Consider the following 12,818-nt stretch of genomic DNA (forward strand, 5'->3'; position numbering starts at 1 on the left):
GTGGTGATTAACATAATAAAAAAAAACTGGAATGCTAAACACCACAATGTTAACAATACTTACCTCTATGTGATCATAGTCTTTAAATTTTTTATATTATGCTTTTTATTATTTTCCAAATTTCCTATGATAATCATGGATTATTTTCATAACCAGTGCAGTTGTCTTTGTGGTTTACACCCAAAACACCTATTCCACCTAAATCAGTCAGGGTAATCCCACTCCCCTTGTCAATGACTATATCCTGGCCAAGGAGGAGATACAAGGAAACACCGAGAATGGAGGCTTCCAGGAAAGGCTCCCTTGCTCCTGAGAAGGAAAGTAAGAGAGGTATTGCTTTCTTATAAATAAGGCTGCATCTAGATATGATTCATTTATCTTTCATTCAATACACATTTACCTGAACACCTACTACACAGTTCTCAAGCTATCTCTAAATATGGAGATTACGTTTGCTATTATTTCTAGGAATCCTAATATAATAACTTTAATAGCTAAATACAAAAATCCTAATTATCACTGATATAGGAAATGTTCAACTTTTAACATTTGCAGGCCCTTCTCCTGGGCTCCTAGGGAAGCTATACTTAATTTTCCAGGGTCAAATGACTCCACAAAACCTCAAAGCATGGGTTCTATTTGTGCCCTGAGCACACAGTGTACATCTGCTTCATTAAATAACCAAAAAGGAACATTCTGAACACAAAAGATAAAAAAAGGGAAACTTTCCTATTCCCTTAAGATTAATGTCACACAGCCCTGCATATGCTAGAAACCTAAGATAAGGTCTGCAACTTTCTGAAATGTCTTTTGTCTAATGATTTGTAACTTTGTACGTAAAAATGTATATAACCCTAAACCAAATGTTCCTTTGCCAGAGCACTCTCTTCTTTGTGAAGATTGTGTATCCTGGGCAGCTGTCCTAACTTCAGCTCAAATAAAACTTTCTACCTTTTTTTAGAAATTCTGAAAGGTTTGTTCATTTTGCATTGACATCCTCCAACTTCCACTTTCTTCTTCACAGGAAAGAGAAATTATTGGATAAATGGTGGTATAATGTGGAAGAAAATAAAACAAAACCAACACATTCACCACAACAAAAACCCCAACTGATCACATATAAACAAAACAAAAACAAAAACAAGACAAGATAGTTTCAAACCATCATTGCCGTTTAACACATTATGGACAGTATTAGAAAAGACAAGAGGAAAAAGAAAAGTCTGGAAGGAAAATTAAGGGTTCTATTTCTCTCATGCTAATTTTAAGGTTGTAAAAAACTACATGCATCTTTCATTTTAATGCACCTAAGAATATACTAAAGCTAACTGAAGTTGCTAAAATCAGAGTAGGGCACTGGGTGGCTCAGTGGGTTAAGCGTCTGCCTTCAGCTCAGGTCATGATCCCAGCGTCCTGGGATCAAGTCCCACATTAGGCTTGCTGCTCAGCAGGGAGTCTGCTTCTCCCTCTCCCTCTCCCCCTCCCCCCTTCTCCTGCGCTCTCTCTCTCTCACACGTGTGCTCTCTCTTTCAAATAAATTCTTTAAAAAATAAAAATTAAATTAATAAAATCACAGAGTAATTTTAAGTGTCAAAACTTGCTTTATGTATTCATGATGGAAATCTTTTTCAAAAGCAATTATACAATTCCCTGTCGTTTTAAAAAAGCATCCTAAAATTTGGATTACTCAGGGGATGCCTACCACTGAACATTACTGTGCAGTTTTATAATATAATAATGCCCTTAGGGATCCCTGAAGTGTGTATAGTTCTTTGACTCTACACTAAATAGCCCCAGGTGGCTATGTTTTTTTATGTGACATTTATTGGCTCATGTTTTAATCTGGAAAAATGCTACAAAAATAGAAATCATCCACAGTTACTAATATTTTTCAAAAATTGATTTTTCAGGGGCATCTGGTTGGCTCAGTCAACAGAGTGTGTGACTCTTGATTTTGGGGTTGTGAGTTCGAGCCCCACGTTGGGGGTAGAGATTACTTATACAAGTAAAACTTAAAAAAATTAGTTTTTCGGGGCACCTGGGTGGCTCAGTCATTAAGCGTCTGCCTTCAGCTCAGGTCATGATCCCAGGGTCCTGGGATCGAGCCCCGCATTGGGCTCCCCGCTCCGCGGGAAGCCTGCTTCTCCCTCTCCCACTCCCCCTGCTTGTGTTCCCTCTCTCGCTGTGTCTCTCTCTGTCAAATAAATAAATAAAAATTTTTTTAAAAAATTAGTTTTTCAAAGGTAACACAGACATATTATAAATCACCTTAACACTAAACAATTCATTACTGATTCATTTATATAGAAATACATATTTTTATACTAAGGTATTAGAAGAAGCAATAGCTTCTTCCTCAAGAGGGTCTCTTAAGCTACTAAAATAAACTAAAAAAATAAAATGATGATGATGGTAATTATTATTATTATAGCACCTAACATTTACATAGTGCTTACTCTATGACAGCATTTATAAGCGCTTTAGACAAAGCTCAATTAATCCCCACAATCCCATTTTATAGATGAGGAAACTGAGACAAAAAGCTGTTGAAGATCTTGCCCAAGGTCACACAGCGTGTCAGATAGAGCCATTCACTGAGAAACACATCACATGCTCATCCACATCACAAATCACTGATGACACGTCACAAAAGGAGATGAAGGTTGAATATGAAGAGTTACTTTTGTTTGTTTTTATCCATATCCAAAGCAAAACTTTTCAGGAACCTCAACCTGAAATATTTGGCTTCTTAAGAACTCTCATGTTATTCTGAGCACTCGCATTCCTCATTTCTGTCCACATTGCTTAATTCCTCTCTTAAGTCTCTCTAACAACCCCAGCCCAGCCTAGCCCAACCCACCTCCTCAGAGCCCGCAGTTGCATGCTAAATGCTCAGTGGGTCCTTCCAACTATCAGAGGCTATCCCTCTATCTGTTTACACATCCCAAGTTTACCCAACCAAACTTCAACAGGGAAACCACAATGTCTGCCTCTGCCAAAGAAGAAAGGGAGCAAAATGTTTTCCACACAGTTTAAAAGAATTCCATTTGTCAAACCAATCTGATGATGCTGGATGAACTGAATCCTTCCATCTGACTACCTCACCATCCACTATTTAATATGAAATTGTTATGATTTCCAAAATGGAAATCATTCAAATTGCCTTCAAGGAGTTAAACTAGAAATTTTTCTTTTTGTCAACAACAAAAAAGGAGACAGCTGTAAATAAGACCCACATATCTGCAATATGCTTTTTTTCCTGAATAAGAATTTATTTCTGTTCTCCTTGTATAAAAATTCAAGATAGGTCTCCAAAATAAGGGTTTGAGTCGATATTTTTTCTATTGCTATGTAGCAGTAAAATTAGTTTTTCCAGCTGATAAGTTTCCCCCATTCACCCATGTTCAATGCACAATTTCTCTTAAGAGCTCTGAAATTTTAATTCTCAGCTGCAGACTACTGTCCCAAATTCCTAATAATCTATGTATTAGAAAAGGGATATCAGACAGAAAAGTAAAATGCTTGGCATTTAATATTAACAAGTGGGATAAGAAATTGTTTCTTCTTTTCTAAAAACATTCTGAACTTCCTCTAAAACATAGACTAATGCTTCAGCAAGAAAGTACAACTTGTAAAGTAGTGTTTTGTTTATAATTTCATTGTCCACGTTGATCATGTCTTTTTTATATAAGATAATCTGTCTTTGCTAAGACCATATATAGAAGAAAATTCAACTTGCTATGGCTGGTGTAACAACTATTTGTTCCAGAGACCTTAGTTATAAATGTTGATGTATTTTATCTGTCCACGTATTTGAAAACTACTGGATCATTTCAAGGCAGTGATTTAATCTTAGTATGCACTGATATAAACTCCAATGGCAAGTTGTAATTTCATACATATACTGTATTTATGATTGTGTTTCCCATAATTTCCTTTTACATGTTCTCATCATAGGTAATAGTTACAGCACTTAGCACATGGATTCAATGTGTTTAAGTCTGGTCCCTGGGGTGCCTGGGTGGCTCAGATGGTTAAGCATCTGCCTTCGGCTCGGGTCATGATCCCAGGATCCTGGGATCAAGCCCCACGTCCGGCTCCTGGCTCAGCGGGGAGCCTGCTTTTTCCTCTGCCTCTCCCCTGCTCATGCTCTCTCTCTCTGTATCCCTGTGTCTCGAATGAATAAATAAAATCTTTAAAAAAAAAAAAAAAGTCTGGTCCCTGATAATCCTGCATTACCAAGTTCTTGCCATGACACTTTTCCTTTGCTTTTCCATCTTGAGTACAGTTTGTTGAGTATTTACATCTCGTGTTTCTGATTAGTTCTATAGCATTTCATTCTTTTTCTTATTTCCAATTATACTTCCCTTCACTGTTTTCTGTTTGTCTAAGAGTTTCACTTCATCTAAGTTTCATTTCAATCTATGGTTTCTCCTTTATATATATTATTAGTGTGTCTTCTACAGTTTCTCACAGGTACTGCTTCTTTTTTTAATTTTCTGAACCTTTAAAATATCTGGTGAGGTAAATGCTCAGATGCATATATAATTCTTATATATAGCACTATCTATCTGTCTCCTGACAGTGAAGTATGGTTTTCATACAATCACTAAGTGTCTGCATATCCACTGGGTTGGAGTGGGAACCTAAAAACTACACAACCAAACCCTGAGTATACTATAAAGACAGCACTCTATAAAAAGGTAGTTGTCTTTTAGAGGGGAATAATAATTCCATGCATTAACATCAGTAAGTTAAAAATTATGATCATACTAAAATTCATAAGTCATTCCTCTCCACAAAATTCACATAAACCCCAGTATTCAGGGACACCTGGGTGGCTCAGTGGGTTAAGCGTCTGCTTTGGGCCCAGGTCATGATCCCACGGTCCTGGGATAGAGCCCTGCATCGGGCTCCTTGCTCAGTGGGGAGCTTGCTTCTCCCTCTGCCTGCCACTCCCCCTGCTCGTGCTTTCTCTCTCTCTCTCAAATGAATAAAATCTTAAAAAAATAAAAAAAAAAAAACCCGCAATACTCATGAATTCTCTATCATTTTTTCAAAATAAAAAACATTTTTTTAATTTTAACCTTAAATGTAGCACACGGATTTCAGAATGGAACTTAAACACGCCTAAAGTTTAGGCTTGCTAAGAGACTGCTCCCAGAAAACTGGTCGTGTATATCTAATCTTGCAGCAAATTCTGAAGAATGTCTGGGGATTGCTGTGCATCAGTTATTCCTACTGCCTGAGTGGGCAGGCATATTACTGGGTTCCAGAACAATAACACTCAAGCAAAGGGTGGAGGGATGATCAAAAACGTATAAAACTTCATGAGAACTGCTAAAGGGGTTTCTCATGCATGGTAGATACACCATACGGGAAACTCGGGCAACTGAGAAGCCTATACTTCTGTCTAGGATCATGTATGCTTTATCTTGATCCAGAAGTTTCCAAGTCTTTTGCCATTAAGAAAACCAAACATCTTCCAAGTTTATCTTTTTGTCACCAATATGCACATTAATCCACAGATCTTAGAAGCCTAATTAACCTCCAGAAAGATAAATGCCTTATTTTGGGTTCCCTAGAAGCTGACCCTGAGAAAACGATTTGAGTAGAGATCATTTATTTGGAAGGTAAACACTGTTAGGGAAGTGGAGGTGACAGAGGGAAGAGAAAGGAGCTAATAAAAGGTTATTAAGCCAACTACCAGGTGAGTAACTGGAGCATTCCATCAGTCCCAGAGCATTCTCTGGGGAATGGTACCAAACACACTCCTCAGAAACAAAATATATAGTAAAACTGCAGAAAACTAAAGGCACAGAGGAAATCCTAAAAGCAGGCACAGTCTCAATGTTCCAGATGAAACTGGTAACCCAGAATTCGATACCCAGCAAAAATATTTTTTAAGGATAAAAATGCAATAAGAACATTATCAGGTAGATTTTAAAAAGTGGGAGAGTTTACCAGCAAACCAGCAAAGAAAAATCTGAGGAATGTTCTTTAGGTAGAAGAAAAAATTATCCCAGGAGGAAGATGGAAGGCAGAAGTAACAAAGAACAAAGAAAAAAGCAATTATGTATAAAATGTAAAAAACCGACAACAGCAAAAGCACATAAACTGTTATAATGTCTTTATATTGTCCCAGAGAAGAGGAAAGGTAGACTTTTGTACATTAAATATGTATCTTGCAATTTCTAGGCTAACCATTAAAAAGAACAGAGTATGTAATTTTGAAACTAATAGAAATAAACTATAGAATGATTTTGTTAAAATCATCGAAAGAATGCAAGAAAGGAAAGAAAATGAAATACAGAATAGTTGGAGCTAAAAGAAAAAAAGAAATAAAAGGCAGACTTAAATCCAACTGTATCACCAGTCACATAAAATAAAAATACACTAAGGATCTAGTTAAAAAAAAGATGATTGGATTGAATTTTTTAAATTCAAACATACAGTGTTTATCTGAGTGACAATTAAAACTTAAGGATAAAGAAATGCTGAATATGGCTACAAACATTAACAAAAAGAAAGCTGGTGTAACTATTTCTATTTAAAATCAGCTTTACACTGGGTATTATATGAAAACAATGAATCATGGAACACTACATCAAAAACTAATGATGGGGACGCCTGGGTGGCTCAGTCGCTGGGCATCTGCCTTCGGCTCCGGTCATGATCCCAGAGTCCTGGGGTCGAGCCCCAGGTCGGGCTCCCTGCTCCACAGGAAGCCTGCCTCTCCCTCTCCCCCTGCTTGTGTTCCCTCTCTTGCTGTGTCTCTCTCTGTCAAATAAATAAATAAAATATTAAAAAAAAACCAAAACTAATGATGTACTGTATGGTGACTAACATCACATGATAAAATAAAATAAAATTTAAAAAATAAATAAATAAAATAAAATCAGCTTTACAGCAAAATCATTACTCAATAATGATAAAAGTCAATTCACAAACTGATGAATTGCTTATAATTGCTATATTGCTATAATAACTTAAAATGTGTATATACCAAATAATATAGTATCAAATCACATAAAGCAAAAACAAACAAAACTCCAAGAAGAAATAGAATAGTTCCATAATCAAAAGAAGTGGGAGGTAATTAAAGCATTTATAGCTGTAAATGTGTTTTTTTAAAGATTACAAAATTAATGTACTCTAACCTCGTAGTACACACAAAATTAACTCAAAATGGATCAAAACCTTAGTATAATGGCAAAAACTATAAAACTCTTACAAGAAAACAGGGGAAAAGCTTCATAACAATGGATTTGGCAAATGATTTTTTCTAACATCAAACTTACAGGTAACAAAAGAAAAAGAGGGGCGCCTGGGTGGCTCAGTCGTTAAGCGTCTGCCTTCGGCTCAGGTCATGATTCCAGGTCCTGGGATCGAGTCCCGCATCGGGCTCCCTGCTCCGCGGGAGGCCTGCTTCTCCCTCTCCCACTCCCCTGCTTGTGTTCCCTCTCTCGCTGTGTCTCTCTCTCTGTCAAATAAATAAATAAAATCTTTAAAAAAAAAAAAAAAAGAAAAAGAAACTGGACTTAATAAAAACTAAAAACTTCATAGAATTAAAAACTTTTGTGTAGCCACTGTGGAAAAGTTTAGCAGTTCCTCAAAAAGTTAATCATAGAATTACCATACAATCCAGCAATGCTACTCCTAGATACAAACCCAAGAAAAATGAAAACAAGTATCCAAACAAAAACTTGCACACGTATGTTCACAGCAACATTATTCATAACAGCCAAAAAGTAGAAGCAACCCAAATATCCATCAACTGATGAATGGATAAAATATGGCATATCTATACAATGGAGTATTATTCAGCCTTTAAAAGGAATGAAAAACTGACATATGCCACAATATGGGTGAACCTTGAAAACATGGTAAGTGAAAGAATTCAGCCACAAAAAGCCACATACAGCATGATTCCATTTATACAAAATATCAGGAAAGGCAAATCCATACGGACACAAGCAGATTAGTGGTTGCCAAGGGGCTGGGGTGAGGGAGAGGTTAAGGGGGCAATGGGGAATGACTGCTTACTGGGTAAGGGGTTTCTTTTTGGGGACAGTAAAAATGTTCTGGAATTAGGAAGTGGTAATGGTTGCACAACAATGTGAGTGCACTTAATGCTAATGAATTATACGCGTCAAAATGGTTAAAACAGTGATCTTTGTAAATTTAGTCTCAATAAATAAAAGCCAAGTCATAAAATTCTGCCATCAAAATCTACTCAATGTTGGGGCGCCTGGGTGGCTCAGTTGGTTAAGTGACTGCCTTCGGTTCAGGTCATGATCCTGGAGTCCTGGGATCGAGTCCCGCATCGGGCTCCCTGCTCAGCAGGGAGTCTGCTTCTCCCTCTGACCCTCCCCCCTCTCATGTGCTCTCTCTCTCCTCTCATCCTCTCTCTCAAATAAATAAATAAAATCTTTAAAAAAAAAAAAAAATCTACTCAATGTTATATAACATCACTACTACAGAAGGATGGAGCATCCATTCACTGAACGAAGAGGTACCAAAGTGATTCTAAATGATGAATGACAATGCTTTATAAGGCTATTCATGCCTCATAGCTGCACCCAAGATGAAATATGTGAAAGAGAATGTTATAAACTTGCAGTGAGGTCGTTCTGACCTTGTGGTGGCCATCAGCAATAATATCAGGAACAAAACAGGCGGCAGAAAAAGACAAAGGAGAAAGTTTTCAACCAAAACGTGAAAAGCTTGAAGGAGATTCAAAAAAGTGGTAGACACTTTTTTAAAGAATACTTAGTAACTATTTTTCCCCTTTCTAGCTTTTTATAAATTTCTTTACATGAGGCTAGTGAGAAATTTCCTGCTCAGGCGTTCTTAAAGCTCCACTTCACTACTACATCACAAGTGATGAACATGTCACTTAGCAACCCCTAATATTAGACTACCTCACTGGAGTTATGAACACCACACACAGCTTATTCATATTCCTCATCACCGTTTTGGTCTCTATCTTTGTCATCTGTGTGGAGCACATTTCCCGTCTATAACATCTTCACCTTCTAGAATGCAAGAGGAAACTTGTCCCTAGCACTATGATTGGTTGATGCTTCACATTAACTTTGTGTTACACAAAGAAAATCATGTCTAAAAATTATGAAATAAAACTAGACCCACCCTAAAGGTTATTTTAGGAACTGACAAATGCCTTCGATACTGGATATTTCTTATCTGTTATCCAACCCTGACCTTCTACAGAATATTTCCATGAAGAATAATGAATTCTTCATATCCTCATAGTACAAACTAATCATCTACCCAACTTCTACATTTTCTCATTCACTTGAGCAATATTCACACTGGGAGGGTACTCACTGAAACAGGTTCACCAACTTGATGACTTTCATGGACTCATTCACATTTTAGTTCACAACTACAATTTAATTAGACATCATAGTCTTTAATTTATCCAAAACTTTACTGTTCACACCAAGAACCAGCATTTTCTTAGATCGTAAGGTTTTCTCTTCTTTTTCATCGGTAGGACTAGCAGTTGGCTTTCTTTATGAAACCATGGAAAAATGCTTTATTACTTCATGAGAACTAAGGTATAAGCTCTGATGATGGGTAGATAGCAAAGCTGCCCTGAGAGCAGGTTCTGAGGGCTGAGGTAGGCTTACTGACTATGTCAATGCCTCATGCCCCCAAACCTGACTCATACTACCTATTACTCAAATATGAGTCTCAGGAAAACCACAATTCAGTGTATGTCATCGGTTTTTTAGATCAATTGCAAACAGTCAAAACTGCACAAGCTAAATCTGAAAATATCAAGTCTGCTGTATATTAAAACCCCTCTATATTAATTCCAATTTAAAATGACATAAGGATAGAAATACACTGATTTCACATATGAGGAGGCTTCATTTCCAGAAAAATAACAAAGAGCCAGATGTCTTTTGTATGACAAAGATGGCTTTGGTAGAGTAAGTGAAAAAAAAACATCACATGTGAAAGAACTGTACTTTTTTCATGGCTCCTTTACATACTATATCAAATCCATAGTCCTTTGTTAAGACATTTTTTTTTCTTATTCAAAGGTAATTCACTTGGATTTTTCAATAGGGTTTTAGCAAAGTATAAATTAAGAAATTACATAGCCTTTGTGGATTATACTATTTCAGGCATATTAAATTCTCCTGAGCACAGAAATAAAAGTACTCTCAGAAGCAACAGTCCAGACAACAATGCCTTAGGAAAAATACATGGTTAATGAAATCTATCAGAAGGGGAGGTAGAGCCTAAGTGTTAAAGAGGCTAAGAAGTTTTAGGCAGAATTTGGGTGTTAAGACAGAAAAAAAATGCAGGGTATATTAAGATAGCCAAATAAGCACACATCCTGTGTTAGGACGAGACTGGGCTGGCTTGACAGATGGAATATATACCAAAATAAAAAATATCAAATATGAACACTGGCATTCACATTCAAGACATTCACAACTGGACTATGGCAGGCCCCTCTCATTCACAGAATATCTTAAGGTATGCTATATTACAAATATTTCAAAACTGTAATTAGGTTCAAAGAAAATTCATGGCTTTAGTGGTTTCAGGAGTGGAGAAATGTCTCATGACTCAATCCTCTTGAAAACACTCCTGAAACCCCCTTCATTTCAAATGATAAAATTAGTTATACTCACTGAACTTAAAACATAAACTAAAGCTGCAGTATAAGAAGCATTCTATGGTACAGGAGATTCAGCAGAGCACTTAACCCAGACTTAGGGTGTCAAGGAAGGTTTACAGGGAAAGAGACCTGAACCATACGCAAAGGTTCATTAAGTGAACAGCAGGTAGAATGTTCCAAGCAGAGGGAAGAGCATTTGTAAAAAACTGAGGCAAGAGGACCTGTCTTTAGACAAAGCATAGACTAACAAGGCATAATGCACTGTTTTAGAATCTTGCCAAAATCAGGGATTACTCCCTTCTCTGGGAGAGGCCCACAGTTGACTTCTTTTTTTTTTTTAATTTTTTTTATTATGTTATGTTAATCACCATACATTACATCATTAGTTTTTGATGTAGTGTTCCACGATTCATTGTTTGCATATAACACCCAGTGCTCCATTCAGTACGTGCCCTCTTTAATACCCATCACCAGGCTCTTTGTCAATAGTGAAAACAAACATTTTAGGGTATCTAGAAATAGAGACCAGCTGAAAGATTACTCTATTAATGCTTTTGTATTTTTTTAAAGATTTATTTATTTTAGAGAGAGAAAGAACATGCGCATATGTGCACGCAACAAAAGTTGGGGAGGAGCAGAGGGAGAGAACCTTCAAGGAGACTCCCCACTGAGCATGGAGCCCGACATGGGGCTCAATCCCATGACCCATGAGATCATGACCTGAGCCAAAACCAAGAGTCAGATGCTCAACTGACTGAGCCACCCAGGCACCCCAATACTTCTGTATTTTGACCTCACCATTTTTATATTTCTACTGGTGACATTCCTTCCTTTGTTCCTTCCTTCCTTCTTCTCTTCCCAAGACGTTCAGGAATCCCATTCTCTTAGGGGAGAAATAATGTCCATATCCTATAGCCAACCTCTGTTGGCCTGTTTGGAAAACTGCTTCAAAAGGAGCAGATGGGGGGCACCTAGGTGGCTCAGTCAGTTAAGTGTCTGCCTTCAGCTCAGGTCATGAGCCCAGGGTCCTGGGACTGAGCCCCACGTCAGGCTCCCTGCTCAGCAGGGAGTCAGCTTCTCCTTCTCCCTCTGTCATTCCTCCTCCCCACACCCTGCTTGTGCTCTCTGGCTCTATCTCTCTGTCAAATAAATAAATAAATAAAATCTTAAAAAAAAAAAAAAAGCACTCCCCCTGCTTGTTCTCTCTGGCTCTATCTCTCTGTCAAATAAATAAAATCTTAAAAAAAAAAAAAAGGAAGAGATGGTTAACTCTTTTATTACCTGTTCTTTATTTTTTTAAGATTTTATTTATTTATTTGAGAGAGAGAGCAAGAATGAGCATGAGCGGGGGGCAGTGGGAGAGGGAGAAGCAGGCTCTCCACTGAGCAGGGAGCTCAACAGGGGGCTCGATCCCAGGACCCTGGGATCATGACCTGAGCCAAAGGCAGATGTTTAACCAATTGAGCCACCCAGGGACCCCTTTTATTACCTGTTCTATTTATTAACCCAAAATGACAGGTTGTGGTGGCATCTAATCATCTCCATTACTTTGTCTGGGCCAGGATCAGTAGACAGGCTCTCTATAGTTTGTCATAAAAACATTAAAACAACATCAAGCATAACTTCTAGATGGAGACTTCTCAGAGGAAGCTGCCAACCATTACAACTACCTGCTGCACTATGGATGATGGATCTGTAGGAAGAGGGGTGCACAGATCTGACAGGGGCTTACTAAGGGACAACAGACCATAGTAAAAATTTCTTGCTTCTCATAAGAAAAGAAAGTGTCATGAATGGTGTTAGGGGAACTTCAGGCTATAAAAGTAAATCTAACTAAGGCTGTCACCTTGCTCAGGCAAGCAACAGATGAACTGAAAGGACCTTATAAGATGTGGTCAGGACCTTGGACTTTCCTGTAAGAGCAACAGGAAGCCACTGAAGAATTTTTAGCACCAAAGTGATATAATCAGATTTGTGTTTTAGAAATATCATAGAGAAGCAGTATAGAAAATGGGCTAGAAGGGGAGAGAGGAAGACTGTCTTCTAGTTACCTGAGGCCCAGTCAAGTGGCATGAAAGAATGGAGAAAAGTTCCTAGATATGAGAGACACTTAAGAAGTAGAGTGTATGACATTTACTGTCTGACTGAACATAGC

At 37.7% G+C, this 12,818-nt stretch overlaps 1 protein-coding gene across 2 annotated transcripts in view; it reads right to left on the minus strand.

Annotated features, from left to right (window-relative positions):
* The window catches only part of FANCC (FA complementation group C), a 280,937-nt gene that overhangs the window by 232,043 nt on the left and 36,076 nt on the right, over positions 1-12,818 (minus strand). Inside the window, exon 4 of one of the 2 annotated variants that reach the window (XM_078061967.1) lies at positions 7,302-7,483. The exons of the other annotated variant lie outside the window; for it this stretch is intronic. The gene's annotated coding sequence lies outside the window, so the exon portion shown is untranslated. The remainder of the gene's footprint in view (positions 1-7,301; positions 7,484-12,818) is intronic. 2 annotated transcript variants of the gene reach the window in all.

Source organism: Halichoerus grypus, chromosome 14 (assembly GCF_964656455.1).
Source record: "Halichoerus grypus chromosome 14, mHalGry1.hap1.1, whole genome shotgun sequence".
NCBI classification, from domain to species: domain Eukaryota; kingdom Metazoa; phylum Chordata; class Mammalia; order Carnivora; family Phocidae; genus Halichoerus; species Halichoerus grypus.